We start from the raw sequence: 16,115 nt of genomic DNA, 5'->3' as shown, positions 1-16,115 counted from the left end.
CCTATAAATACTCATTCATTCATTCTCATTCATACACAATTCATTTCACAACAGAAATTGGTCCCTTGGGGCCGTGCACTTCACAAAGTCCATCCATTCCATTCATACACTTCATCCATTGCAGAAATGTAGACCATAAACCACCCTTGCCGTGACTCTCCCTTATAATCCAAACACCATCCTTCCATTCCTCCACCACTATCCAAACCATTCACACCATCAAACTATCCTTAGACCTTGTGCTACAACGAAGAGGAAGATAAGAGTGCCTAAACGTTCATACAATTCAAGTTTGAGTTGTTGGAATGTTTAGGTGTTTCTTTGATTTCTATGTTTAATTTCAATACTCTATGTTTTGTACGAATGAGGCATGGAAGAGAAGAGTGCCTAAACGTTCATACAATTCAAGTTTGAGTTGTTGGAATGTTTAGGTGTTTCTTTGATTCTCTTTGTTTTGTATCATAAGGAACTAAACCCCCCTTGGTTAGGGGGTAATTTGAAATATATGTTTATGCTTGCGTTTTGATTTGATTACTTCTAATTGCGTTTCATAAGTTGTGGATTCAATTTGTTTAACTATTTGATTGATAACTTATTTATGTATGTTTATTAAGAGTGCACACTTAATTTTCATGCATGAATATGACGCTAGAATATAAGTGAGTTTCACCTAATAGTTACGAACTTATATTCACAAGTAGTGGAGGTTGCTTATAAACAATCGCGTTAAATGAATTCTTGGCAAGAGTATCATGCATTCATAGTTACAATTGCCTCGTCAATACTTATAATTTTCATAGAGCGTAATGATTCTTGCTTGTATCTCTATTATGCAATCATGTAGGGGACTTGTGGGGAATGTTTTGAATTGTTGTATGCGCTAACCCATCCAATTCAATAACGTTAGGAAGATTTGAAGGTTAATTAGTGCATCACGGTTAACTTGGGGTGTTGAGAATTCATGGTTTATTGAAATGCAATTGGAAATCATTTTATTATGCAAGTGTAACATGTGTGGAGAAGAACCTTCTAGCTAGCATTCATCCATTCATTTTCATCGCATTCATATTTACATTCTGTCTAGTTTATTAAACTTGTTTCGTTATTTCAATTTTCGTCAAATTAAAATCCCCCTTTACTTTATTGTCTAATTTAGTTAGAAAGTGTCTTAGTTTGTGTTTATAAGAGTTTTGAGTCATTTTGTTACACAAATTCGTCCAAATTTGTGTTTGTGCTCAAATCTGCCCAGAAAGTGGTTTTTAGGCAGATTTGAGTGTGTTTGTGTTGTTTTGAGTCTTTTGGTTTGTTTTATTGTTTTAAAGTTTAGTTTTGCATTCTTTGAGTCTAGTATAGTGTTTTATATTGTTATTTTACGTTTGAATCAAGCCATAATCTTAAATTCGTCCAACATTGGGTTTAAGGTCAGAAACTGCCTAGTTAGTGTTTTTAGGCAGTTTTGAGTCTTCTGAACTTGTTTTGAGTCCTTTGAGTCTTTGTGAACGTTTTTAACTTTGTTTTTATGTTTTTGAGTCAAATCCAAGTGATTAACAATCCCTCCTAATCCCCGGTCCAGAACGATCCCTACTTATACATATACTACAATTTGACGAAAAGAGGGTTTAATTTGTGTGCGTATAAATCACGCATCAAATTTTGGCGCCGTTGCCGGGGATTAGAAAATTTGCTAATCCCTTGGATTGTTTTATTTTCGTTTGTTTTTATTTTATTCCAGATTCTTAATCGTGTTTTGTTTCTTGTTTTAGGTACTAGTTCATGACTCGGAGTTCTCATCCGATTCGTGAACATATTTTGGAGTGATTGAGTTCTTCGTCCGGCTGCAAGACGTAAAAGAAAGCGCTACTTGGGAGGCAACCCAATGCAAAAAAAAAAAAAAAAAAAAAAAAAAAAAAAAAATTTCATATATTAAATAAAATACTAAACATGGAGAAAGGTGGTGCTTCACAAAGGTTGTTTACGTGAAGCCCCACTACGAGGCGTCGAAGCGGAAGGCTTTGAAGCGGAAGGCATCGGAGCGGAAGGCATCGGAGCGGAAGACATCGGAGCAGAAGACATCGGAGCTAGAGCATTCCAGGCCTCAATACTTGGCCAAGCGCTGGATGAGCCAGGAAAAAGGTGCCTCTGGAGGAAAGACGAAAACCTTTGACGGTCACTGTGAATCCGACCTTCAGACTCTTGCAGCTCATCAAGCTTCCTCTTCATGCCCGTCGAATAGTTGTTGGCAAGCACGTGCAAACTTATATTCTCGTACTTAAGCTGCTGGATCTCTTGCTTAAGACTCTCCACCTCTGCCATCAATGATTCCACCTGACGGGAGCGGGCAAGTAGGCGTTGGCCCATGTTGGACACAGAACTCGCACACTGAACACTAAGTGCGAGGGACTCTTGAACGGCCAACTCATCGGACCGTCCTGACAGCAGCCTACTATCTTTTGGAGTGAGGAGGTTCCTAGCTACTATTGTAGCTGTTGTGGCGTCCTGCATCACGGAGTCTTCACCTGAAAGAGGACCGTTAGAAGATAAGAAAGAAGGGCGCCATACGTTACCTTGACGCGGCACGCCCGTATCACTGCTAAGGCTCAATTCCAAGCTAAGGTTCGATGAGTCTGCCATTTTTCAAAAGTGTTCAAAGAGAAGGGATGGAGTTAAATTTCAAAGGGCCGGAGTCGATTTTCAAGAATGGGAATTCTTCAGAGTGTGTTTGTTGTGGTGATCGATAGCTCTATAAAAAGCCAAGGCAACGTGTCCACCGATTCAAAAAGCCGGAATTTCCGGCGTAATTTAGGCGACGCGTTCTCGGCTTTTCAGAAGACGCGTTCAACTTTGTCAAAAGATTTCTTCTTTTCAGACAACACGTGGAGGCCATCATCGCAACTACACATCTTTAGCCGACAAGCGCAAAGTCCGGCGACGTTTTCTCTGCTTTTCAGAAAACGCGTGCAGCTTTGTCAAAAGGAGCCGCATCTGCACTACCACGTGTCGTTCAGAAAGCGAAGGGGCGTCGTTCAGAAATCGAAAGGGCGCCTGCTCAGAAATCGAAGAGGCGTCGTTCTGATATCGAAGAGACATTTGTCGACAAGGGTAAAAGAACAGTACCACCACTTGATATTATCTCTATATATGTCGACATTCGTCTTTTATGGCAAGGCAAACCTGAAGAAAATGCCCAACTCTCCCTCACTTCTGAGGGCGCGCTCCCAGCAAAGCCTTTCGAAATACTCAATTCTTTCTTCTTCCCCAAAGATGATACCAGATGCCTGGAGTACAGATGACCCAGGAGGAAACGGCGGATTGAAGTGTGCTGATTCATTCACCGCTTCTTCAAAAGCAAAGGTATCTCATATCATCAAGGTCAAAAGCAAAAGTATCTCATATCATGCTCTTTCCCTGTCTTTTTCTTTGTCCTTGTTCTTACTCGCATGGCAAAGTAAAAGAAGCAATCAGCCGGCACTTGGAGTTAGTCTTCCGATCTGGAGCCAACTGCCTGGAATCTATTCCTGATTGCTTACCTAGCGTTGCTCTCGAGTAGTCATCTTCAACGGTTGATACACTTCCGGAGAAGGGACCACTTCTGCAAAGGGGAGCGAGTAAGGCAAGTGAAAATGATACATTGAAGCATGTGGAGACAAACATAGGCTGAGTTATCCTCCAACCCTTTTCAATACGAATTGGGCAGATTGAACAAAGAAACAGACCAAAGGGGTAAGCTCAGACCTTCGGGGAAGACCAAAAGAATCCTCCAGCCCAGTAGCACAAAGGAAAATCAATGATGGGCGGAAACCAGTTCGAGAGTAAGCCTGTGGAATCATCAAGATTAAGCCTCAATGCAATCAACAAAGAGAAGATGGAATTTCACTCCATAACCAGATTTGCGTCCCTAAACTCTTCTCTTTGTTAATTACATTTTGCTATGTTTAGTATGTTTAAATTGCTTTTTGTGTGTTTACTGATGTTTTGTGTGAATCTATGCTTAAAACATTGAGGACAATGTTTGATTTATGTGTGGGGGGGTAACTAATGTTGTTAATGCAAATTCGTGGGATTTTATCACCCATAACTTCAAATGTTGTTCCTTGCTGTTTTAAGGTGTTTTTAAATTGTTTTAGAGTGTTTTAGTGTGTTTTGTTTTATAACTCCGAAAATCACATAAAAATTTGAAAAAAATGTTTTGAAAAGCCTAAAAAGAGTGTCTTGAGTCGTTTTTGTGTGTTTGTGTCTTAGGGTACCTTCCAACACAATGATAAGGATTTGGTTTATAATTGCATGACGGTTAAAAAGAGTTATTAACATAGAGAAAAGTTTGATTTACTCTTGGTATATGCTTGGTTATGGTTATAATGTATGACTTCACATGCAATCGTAAAAGAAAAAAAAAATTCGTTTTTGTAACATGCTTGAAGGAAGGAACTCAAACAAACGCTACAACCCTGTGAGACTCGAGCCATTACCTTCTTTGGAGAGTTATTTTCTGTGATTCTTTGTTTTCTAAAGTTGTTGCATGATCTCATTATTCCTTGCTTGGTTGCTACTTAGAATGAAATTGTATCATGATAGAACTAAATGCTAGAACTTATATCCGTTTCATTCAAAGCATGACATTGAATTGCATAACATATATCAAGATGAAGTTGTGTAGTTGCCACCATAACCAAAAAGCCTTACTTCCCATATTTCGTATTTATTGTAAGTTTTAACCCTGTTGAGCCTCGTTTAGCCTTTATTCTTTGTTAACCCACATCAACCCTTACCTAGCCTAGAGTAGGACTTTCCTATACCCTTGTTCTTAAAGTATAGTGAGCATGACTTAAATGAATTCCTTTTTGAGTTACATTATGCAAGAAAATGAGTGTGGGGGAGTAAAAGTTTGTTCTTACGTTTATATGTATGTTTTGAGATTCAAAAGAAAAAGAAGAAGAAAAAAAAAAAAAAAAAAGAATGAAAATAAGTAAGAATGAACTCACGAGCGTTGATGGTTGAAGAAAGGGTCCAAAAAGTTGAATATGGCCCTAAGTTTTGTGTGAATTTCCCTTGGGTGTTCAAAGTTGATTTTTGCGTTCTAAAAGGAATTCTAAGTGCCTAATTCAAATACTTTGCTCACTATTGCTTTAAGAACTTTTGTTTATCCCTATCCTTCTTTGTTAGCCACACACCCCAAGCCCCGTTACAACCCTTTGACTTCTATCTTGAGTGTTATGTGTTTCAAAATGTGGAGTTTGGAATTGATATGAGCTTATGGAATCACTGGTTCTCATTCTAAGTAGTAGCATTCCATTCATGAGATCATATTCATGTCATTATCGTAAATCCAGAAAATGCTTTCTTTGATATAACATATGTGAGTGTTAGAATTCATATTTACATCAATCTTCTCACATATAACTAGTGTAGGGTGTGTAGTCAGAAAATCTGTGTGAAAAACGAGTGCATATCTTGTAAGGATTTGAGCAAATTCTCTAAGGCATGTTACTTCATTCAAAACATGGTTTTAAATGCTTAATTGTGAAATAGTATGTGGTGACTATGATTAAGAATGTATTCAAGTGTGAAGATGACTAAAATCTATGGGACTAATGTTTTTTTAACTTGTCATGTGCATTGGAAATCCGTGAGGCGATTGTTGGAAGGTTTAGGTTGTGTTTTTCTTGTTTAGTGTCGTTTTGTTTTTGGTTTCTTTTGTTTTGTTTTGCTCGAGGACTAGCAAAAGATAAGTGTGGGGGTATTTGATAGGAGCATATTGATGCGACTTAAATGGCTTGTTCTCGTGCATTTACGTTATGTTTCTTTAGTTATTTTAGTACTTTAAGCTATTTTCGTGTGTTTGTAGGTCCAAAGGGCTAAAGGAGCAAAAAGATGCATTTTGGAGACTTTTGGAGCACTTTTGGGCTTAGGATGGATAGCTCTTGCTTGGAGCCAAAGTGTTGGACGAAAATTGAAGACCTAATTGAAGACCAAAGTGTTGGAACCTTGTTTCCTTTAGTTTTAGGACATTTAAACCTTTCCTAATCCCAATCATGCCATGCATAACACACATCCATTCTAACACATTGTCATTGCACATGCATTTCCTTCATTAATTAACCCACATGCTCCCATTACTTATCATAACCACTTATCACTTATCATAACCACATATCATATCACTTATCACTTATCACTTATCATCATCACTTTATCATATCACTGATCACATCATAACCACATATCATATCACTTATCACTTATCACTTATCATCATCACTTTAGCTTTAATTCACATGCACATTCACTCACCACAAACATTGCACATGCATACCTATTCCACAAATCAGCCACACATTCACACCTTTCTCCCTAAAACCGTGCACATGCTATCACCATGCATCCACATGCACTTGTTCCCCTTTCATCATTCCCTTTATTCTTTCATCATTCCATCCACTCATTCATCAAACCACTCCCATCCATTTCATCATTGCAAACATTCAAACAAACACCACATCATTGCCGTGGGTACCTATCCCATTTCAGATTGTCATTCCACTTCATTGCACATGCATCTTCATAATTCAACACATGCATTCATTATTTATTTATTTTGCATCTTTTAATTTAATCACATGCACATTCACCTTGCCTTTGCAGAAAATCCACTTCATAACACATGCATCTTGGCAGATTTCACATGCACTCATGCACATTCACCTTAATCATTCACATAGCTTTAATCCACATGCATTTCCACCTAGATTTCCACCTCACAACCACCAGAAATCAACCAAAACCGTGCATTCCCTTTCATTTCTGTCAAAGCACATGCATTTCCACCCTTTAATCACATGCACAAACAGCCACATGCATCTCCCATCACCATTTCAGATTTCCACCAAGTTCCTAGCTGTCATGTTCCCCCCATTTCACCTATAAATACTCATTCATTCATTCTCATTCATACACAATTCATTTCACAACAGAAATTGGTCCCTTGGGGCCGTGCACTTCACAAAGTCCATCCATTCCATTCATACACTTCATCCATTGCAGAAATGTAGACCATAAACCACCCTTGCCGTGACTCTCCCTTATAATCCAAACACCATCCTTCCATTCCTCCACCACTATCCAAACCATTCACACCATCAAACTATCCTTAGACCTTGTGCTACAACGAAGAGGAAGATAAGAGTGCCTAAACGTTCATACAATTCAAGTTTGAGTTGTTGGAATGTTTAGGTGTTTCTTTGATTTCTATGTTTAATTTCAATACTCTATGTTTTGTACGAATGAGGCATGGAAGAGAAGAGTGCCTAAACGTTCATACAATTCAAGTTTGAGTTGTTGGAATGTTTAGGTGTTTCTTTGATTCTCTTTGTTTTGTATCATAAGGAACTAAACCCCCCTTGGTTAGGGGGTAATTTGAAATATATGTTTATGCTTGCGTTTTGATTTGATTACTTCTAATTGCGTTTCATAAGTTGTGGATTCAATTTGTTTAACTATTTGATTGATAACTTATTTATGTATGTTTATTAAGAGTGCACACTTAATTTTCATGCATGAATATGACGCTAGAATATAAGTGAGTTTCACCTAATAGTTACGAACTTATATTCACAAGTAGTGGAGGTTGCTTATAAACAATCGCGTTAAATGAATTCTTGGCAAGAGTATCATGCATTCATAGTTACAATTGCCTCGTCAATACTTATAATTTTCATAGAGCGTAATGATTCTTGCTTGTATCTCTATTATGCAATCATGTAGGGGACTTGTGGGGAATGTTTTGAATTGTTGTATGCGCTAACCCATCCAATTCAATAACGTTAGGAAGATTTGAAGGTTAATTAGTGCATCACGGTTAACTTGGGGTGTTGAGAATTCATGGTTTATTGAAATGCAATTGGAAATCATTTTATTATGCAAGTGTAACATGTGTGGAGAAGAACCTTCTAGCTAGCATTCATCCATTCATTTTCATCGCATTCATATTTACATTCTGTCTAGTTTATTAAACTTGTTTCGTTATTTCAATTTTCGTCAAATTAAAATCCCCCTTTACTTTATTGTCTAATTTAGTTAGAAAGTGTCTTAGTTTGTGTTTATAAGAGTTTTGAGTCATTTTGTTACACAAATTCGTCCAAATTTGTGTTTGTGCTCAAATCTGCCCAGAAAGTGGTTTTTAGGCAGATTTGAGTGTGTTTGTGTTGTTTTGAGTCTTTTGGTTTGTTTTATTGTTTTAAAGTTTAGTTTTGCATTCTTTGAGTCTAGTATAGTGTTTTATATTGTTATTTTACGTTTGAATCAAGCCATAATCTTAAATTCGTCCAACATTGGGTTTAAGGTCAGAAACTGCCTAGTTAGTGTTTTTAGGCAGTTTTGAGTCTTCTGAACTTGTTTTGAGTCCTTTGAGTCTTTGTGAACGTTTTTAACTTTGTTTTTATGTTTTTGAGTCAAATCCAAGTGATTAACAATCCCTCCTAATCCCCGGTCCAGAACGATCCCTACTTATACATATACTACAATTTGACGAAAAGAGGGTTTAATTTGTGTGCGTATAAATCACGCATCAGAATCACAATCCTTTTCCTACTCCAATATCACATGTCCTAGGCCCTTTAGGATTAGGAAATCTGCCTTAAACACAGTTTCTAGAACACCTAATCCTATCCCTACATGTGTGCCGCACCTAGCCTTCTAGAACTCCCTAATTCCTAGCCGAAATTCCTATTCCCATTCCCACTTGATTTCTGCCTTGAGTTAACCTTTTTACAATGGGATTAGGCAATCCTTTTCCTACACTAAGTGTTCCAAAAATAGCCTATATAAACAGCCTTGCCGCACCTTTTAGTTCACCACCATCCCTTCACACAACATTCATACATCCCTTCAGAAACCAACCCTTGCCGTGACCTTGCAACCACCCATCCATCATTCCCCTACTTCCATACATCCATCCTAACCTCCATACACCACCATAACCCCTTGCCGCACCACCATATATACCTAAAACCATCCAAAAACCAGAAAATCGTCCACAAACTCACCATAGACCCTTGTGCCGTGACCTAGCAAGGAGGAGGAGAAGGAAGACCAAGCCTTGGGCGTTTGTGCATTCAAGTTGGAGTGTTGGACGTTTCTAGGTGTAATCTATCCTTTATTGTTAATGTTTAAATCTATATTGCTTTGTTTTGTCATGAACATGAGAGGCTAAACTCGTTTTAGCCTAGGGATGCTTTGAAACCATGATTACATTTATAATATGAGTTGATTAATTCCAGTTGTGATTTCATAAATTGTGAATGCAATTTACTTAACCGTTTGATGGATAACTTATTCTTGTATGTTTATTAGGGAGGCCTACTTAATTTGCATGCTTGAATTTGGGGCTAGAATATAAGGGTGTTTCACATAATCGTCACAAACTTATATTCATAAGTAGTTAAGGTTGTTTTCACAATCATGTTAAGTAAATTCCTAGCATGCGTATCATGATGTCATAGTTACAAGTGCTTTGTCAATACTTATGGTTTCCATTGAACGTAATGATCTTTAACCGTATCTCTATTATGATGTCATGTAGGGGACTTTTTGAAGAATGCTTTGGGTTGTCGTATGATGTCATCCAATCCACTAACTTAAGGGAAATCTGAGGGTTAATTAGTGATGTAACGGTTAATCTGGGGTGTTGAGGTTCATGGTTTATTGGAAAAGCAACTGGAAATCAATTTATGTTAGAAAGTATCATGTGTGGAGAAGTATCCCTTGGCTATCCCATCATCCATTAGTTTTTCTTATTTTCGTCCAAAATCTGTTTTAAAGTTTTAAGTCACTTGTTTTCTTTTAAATTCGTCCAAAATCAAAACACCCTTTCTTATTTGTTCCAAATCTGTCCAAAAGAGTCTTTTTGAGTCTTTAGAGTCAAAACCAAGTGTATTTTCGTCCAAATTAAGTCATAGAGTCTAAATTGAGTCTTTGTGGTTGTTTTTGGTTGTGTTGAGTCTTTAAAGTTTGTTTTGAGTTATATAAGTTAGTAAGAGTCTTGTGAGTCTATTTAAAGTGTTTTAAAACATATTTTCACATCTTTGAGTCAATTTTCATTAGATTAGCAATCCCTCCTAATCCCCGGCCTAGAACGATCCCTACTTATATCTATACTACAATTGTCGAAAAGAGGGTTTAATTTGTGTGCTTATATATTTCGCATCAAATTTTTGGCGCCGTTGCCGGGGATTAGCAACTTTGCTAATCCCTTGGATTGTTATTTTCGTTTTTCTTAATAGATCAGATTCTTATGTTATTTTGTTTCTTGTTTTAGGTACTTGTTTATGACTCGGAGTTCTAATCCGGTTCACGAACATATTTTAGACTTTGACGACGATTTTGAGCGTGAGTTGAGACGTAAGAGGAAGAACCCGGAACCTAGTGAATCAAGTGCAAGTTCTGAGTCCGTTTCTGAATTTGAAGAAGAAGTGGAAGACATGGCAGCAGACAACCGAACAATCAAGGAGCTTTCCGCTTCGGGATTGGCCAATGTCGCACCCTTGTGCATCCAATACCCAAGGGCGGCTCAAGACAAGACTGCCGAGTTCGAATTGAAGTCAAGCCTGTTACATCACATTCCGAAGTACCATGGGCTATCCATGGAAGATCCGAACAAGCATTTGAAGGAGTTTGAAGTCGTTTGCTCAAGCATGACTCCGGTGAACGTAGATGAGAGCATCTTGAAGATGAAGGCCTTTCCCTTTTCTCTCCAAGAGAAAGCGAAAGATTGGTTGTACGAGTTGGCTCCCGGAACTGTCACATCATGGGAGAGCATGAAACGAGCTTACTTGGAGAAGTTTTTCCCAACTTCTCGAGTCATCCTCCTACGAAAAAGGATAAGTGGAATTCAACAAGATGAAGGTGAATCATTTCCTACTTATTATGAACGTTTTAAATCTCTTGTTGCTTCATGTCCACAGCATCAAATGAAGGAGGAACTACTTCTACAATACTTTTACGAGGGACTTCTACCTATTGAACGTCAAATGCTAGATGCCTCAGCGGGAGGAGCATTGGTGGACAAGACCCCTACGGCTGCAAAGATGTTGATTGCTAATCGAGCATTGAACGCTCAACAATACGAAGGCGTTGGACAAAGGAGTACCCCACGGCAACACCAAGTCAATGAGGTAAGTACCATAACCGAACTTCAAAATCAAATGGCTAACCTCACTACTTTGCTTTCTCAGGTGATGGACGGTCCAAAAGTCCAAACCGTAGCTTCTTGTGGTGTGTGCTCCATGCAAGGACATCCCACGGATAAGTGCCCACAATTGATCGAGAATGGAGGGTGGGAGACACTCAATGCCGTGGGATATGGGAATCAATACCAAAATCGTGGTGACCCCTTCTCCACTACCTACAATCCCGGTTGGCGTGATCATCCAAATTTCAAATGGCGGGAGCCTCAACAACCTTACCAACAAGGAGGCTTTAGGCAGCAACCCCCGGGATTTTACACCAAAACCCAAGGCCAAGAAGCATCACAATCCCAATCTGCCCAAAACCATCAAGGTATGTCTTTGGACAATGATACAATTCTTAAGTTACTTACCAATTTGTCTCAGGGGCTAGAGAATCAAAACAAAGCATTGCAAAACCAAGACAAAAGGGTGGACCACTTAGAGAAACAAATAGGGCAGATTGCGGAGTTTGTGGGACAATTCCGAGAGCAAGGTAGGTTGCCAAGTTCAATCGTGGTCAATCCGAAAGGTGGATTCGAATCTGCCAAAGCAATCACTTTGAGGAGTGGAAAAGAAGTTGGCACCACATCCACACCACCCAAAACAAGTCCTAATGAAGACGAGACGTTGCAACATGAAGAGGAGGTTGCAAGCAAGCCCACGGCAAGGACACAATCCCCATTGCCGCAAGCACCTAGAAACACTACTTCATCCAATGCATCCCAAACCACCAAGGTGAGTCCAAATTCGAATTTGTCTAGTTCTATTCCACTAAATGTGCCCTTTCCTAGCAGGTTTATGCAATCTAAGACAGAGGAGGATGACAAAGACATCCTAGAGACGTTTAGGAAGGTGCATGTCAATATCCCGCTCCTTGATGCAATAAAGCAAATTCCAAAGTACGCTAAGTTTTTGAGGAAGATTTGTACAACAAGGAAACGGATTCGGGAGAAGGAGGTGGTACATGTAAGTGAGAATGTCTCTGCAATGTTACAAAGAAAACTGCCACCTAAATGCAAAGATCCAGGTAGTTTCACTATCCCTTGTGTAATTGGTAATACAAGGTTCGAGCATGCTATGCTAGATTTAGGTGCATCAATTAATGTCATGCCATACTCTGTTTATGCATCTATGAATCTAGGAGAGCTTAAAAATGATGGTGTTATTATTCAATTAGCCGATCGATCTAATGCATACCCGAGAGGAGTTTTGGAAGATGTTTTGGTGCAGGTAGACCACTTGATTTTTCCTGCAGATTTCTATGTGCTTGACATGGAGGATTCAACCCACTCTCCACCATTGCCACTCTTACTTGGACGACCTTTCATGAAAACAGCCCACACCAAGATTGACGTGGCCAGGGGAGCCTTAACTATGGAGTTTGGCGGTGATACGATTAACTTTAAAGTTTCTGAATCCATTGAGAATACAAATGATGTTCGTTCTTGTTTTGCCATTGGTACAAACTAAAAATATAGGGCAGGAATGTTCAACACCAATCAAGAAGGATGCGTCTAGAACCACCATCGAGGGAGGAATTGGAGGGAAGCGCAAGAAGCACGCAATTGCCCTACAAACACCCAATCTGGCCGTACCTAAGGATACAATTGGCAAGATGGTGGCTACCCTAGGGACATTGCCACAACATCCTAGTAAGTCTCCAATCCCAATTCCAATTCCCATTTCAACTAATCGGTTGTTACCTTCTTTGGTGCAGGTTCCAAATCAATTTCAAGGTGGTGGGAGCATTTACATGGACTTCCGGAAAAAAAATACCACCATTAGGGAGGATCACTATCCCCTCCCATTCATAGAGCCATATTACGAAAGTGTTGAAGGGCAAGTTGTGGAGGACATTCCACTCCATGCCGTGGGCTCCAAGTGAGGATAAGAAGAACGTTCGTCCGGCTGCACGACGTTAAAGCAAGCGCTTCTTGGGAGGCAACCCATGCATTCAACGAGAGAGGATGTGGGCAATTCACCAATTCAAGCTACAAAATCAGATTTGCGTTCCTCAATCTCTATCTCTTTATTATTTTTATTTTGTCATGTTAGTTCGTTTATATTGTTTGTTTGGATGTGAGTCTTTGTGTGAAACATTGAGGACAATGTTTGATTTAAGTGTGGGGGGGTAAACAAAGTGTTTTTCATGCAAATTCGTGGGATTTTATCACCCATCATTTCTAAAGATGTTTCACACTGTTTTTAAGTGTTTTTAGAGTGTTTTGAAGTGTTTTTATGTCTTTTGGTCAGAAAATCCGAAAATTTACAAAAAAATTACAAAATAGTTTTGAAAAACCCAAAAAGAGTTGTTTTTAAGTTGTTTTTGTGTGTTTGTTTGTGTCTTAGGTCACCTTCCAACACAATGATGAGGATTTGGTTTTTAATTGCATGACTATTAAAGAATGTTGTAAACATGGCTGGAAGTTGATTTATGCTTGGTTATGGTTATAATTTATGAATTCACATGTAATTACAAAGATAAAATCAGTTTTTGTAACATGCTTGAAGGAAGAAACTCAAACTAACGCTACATCCTTGAGAGACTTGAGCCTATAACGTTCTTTGGAGAGTATAATCTGTGATTTCTTGTTTTCTAAAGTCGTTGCATGATCTCATCATTCTTTACTTGGTTGCTATTTAGAATGCATTTCATTATAGTTCCAAATACTAGAACTCATGCCCATTTCATTCCAAGCATGGTATTGATTGCATAACATACAATAAGATGAAGTTGTTAGTCAAGCCAGAGCCAAAAAGCCTATCCCTTTTCATATGTATTGTAGGATTAACCCTCTTGAGCCTTTTTAAAAGCCTATTTTCGTTGTTAGCCACATTATCCTCACCTAGCCTAGATTAGGACTTTCCATACCTTTGTTCGTAAAGGATAGTAAAGCACGACTTAGGGTGAACTCCTTTGGTCAATATATGGCAGAAAACGAGTGTGGGGGAAGATGATAGGGCACGAAAAAGAAAGAAAGAAAAAAAAAAAAAAAAAAAAAAAAAGAGAAGAAAAGAAGAAAAAAATTTTCGTGGAAAAATCAAAAGAAAATAGAAAAGTGTTGAAAAGAAAGAAAAAGAGTTGAAAAATAAGTGAGAATGAACTCACAAGTGTTGGTTGTTGAAGGAAGGGTCCAAAAGAGTGAATTTGACCCTAAATGTTGCATGAATCTTCCCTTGTGTGTACAAATTGATTTCGGCCATTTGAAGAGAGTTTAAGTGTCAAATTCATTACTTTGCTTACTATTGCTTTAAGAACTTTTGTTTATCCTTACCTTTCTTTATTAGCCAATACCTTAGCCTCCTGACAACCCTCAACTTCTATCTTGATGTTATGTGTTCAATATGTGGAGTTTGAATTTGGTATGAGCATATGGAATCACTGGTTCTCGTTCTAAGTAGTAGCATTCCATTCATGAGATCATATTCATGTGATTGTCGTAAATCCAGAAAATGCTTTCTTTGATATAACATATGTGAGTGTTAGTCTTCATATTTACATCAATCTGCTCACATATAACTAGTGTAGGGTGTGAAGTTAGAAAATCTGTGTGAAAATAGAGTGCATTCTAGTGAGGAATTGAGGGGATTCTCTAAGGCATGTTACTACATTCAAAACATTGTTTTAATTGATTATATGTGCACTAGTAAGTAGTAACTATGATTAAGTGTTCGTTGAAGTATAAAGAAAGCTAAAAACCGTGGGAATGATGTTCTCTAATGTGTCATGTTCGTTGGAAATCCCTGAGGTACATGTTGGAAGGCTTAGATTGTGTTTAGTTTGTTTTATTTATTTCGTTTTGCTCGAGGACTAGCAAAAGCTAAGTGTGGGGGAATTTGATAGGAGCATATTTAGGCGACATACTTAGCTTGTTTTCATGCATTTATGTTATTAATTCATAGTTGTTTTAGTCTTTTAAAGTATTTTCGTGTGTTTTTAGGTTCTAATGGCAAAGGGAGCAATAAAGTGCATTTTGAGGCTATTTGGAGCATTTTTGGGCATGGATTGGATAGCTTAACATAGGAGCAAAGAGGATGGACGAAATTGAAGACAAGAAGAGCTAGGAAAGGCTACAAATCTGGTGGAAGAAGTTCTACTCCAATGAAGATAAGGAAGAAGCAAGAAACAAGGAACCTTATCCAACCTTATCCAACCTTATCCAACCTTATCCAACCCTATCCTATCCTATCTCTAACATTATCCTGTTCTATCCTATCCAAATCAGATTGGGACCTAAACCTAGCTACTTAGGGAGAATCAATTACACATTTAAACACCCATTTCAGTTTCTAGAAGACTCATCCATACCATTGCCGCAAATCACCATTCCTTGTAGGTTTAGGAATCACAATCCTTTTCCTACTCCTATATCACATGTCCTAGGCCCTTTAGGATTAGGAAATCTGCCTTAAACACAGTTTCTAGAACACCTAATCCTATCCCTACATGTGTGCCGCACCTAGCCTTCTAGAACTCCCTAATTCCTAGCCGAAATTCCTATTCCCATTCCCACTTGATTTCTGCCTTGAGTTAACCTTTTTACAATGGGATTAGGCAATCCTTTTCCTACACTAAGTGTTCCAAAAATAGCCTATATAAACAGCCTTGCCGCACCCTTTAGTTCACCACCATCCCTTCACACAACATTCATACATCCCTTCAGAAACCAACCCTTGCCGTGACCTTGCAACCACCCATCCATCATTCCCCTACTTCCATACATCCATCCTAACCTCCATACACCACCATAACCCCTTGCCGCACCACCATATATACCTAAAACCATCCAAAAACCAGAAAATCGTCCACAAACTCACCATAGACCCTTGTACCGTGACCTAGCAAGGAGGAGGAGAAGGAAGACCAAGCCTTGGGCGTTTGTGCATTCAAGTTGG

This window comes from Pyrus communis, chromosome 8, assembly GCF_041283825.1.
Source record: "Pyrus communis isolate YQ-2024b chromosome 8, ASM4128382v1, whole genome shotgun sequence".
Taxonomy (NCBI): Eukaryota; Viridiplantae; Streptophyta; class Magnoliopsida; order Rosales; family Rosaceae; genus Pyrus; species Pyrus communis.
Note: the sequence above shows the minus strand (reverse complement) of the source record.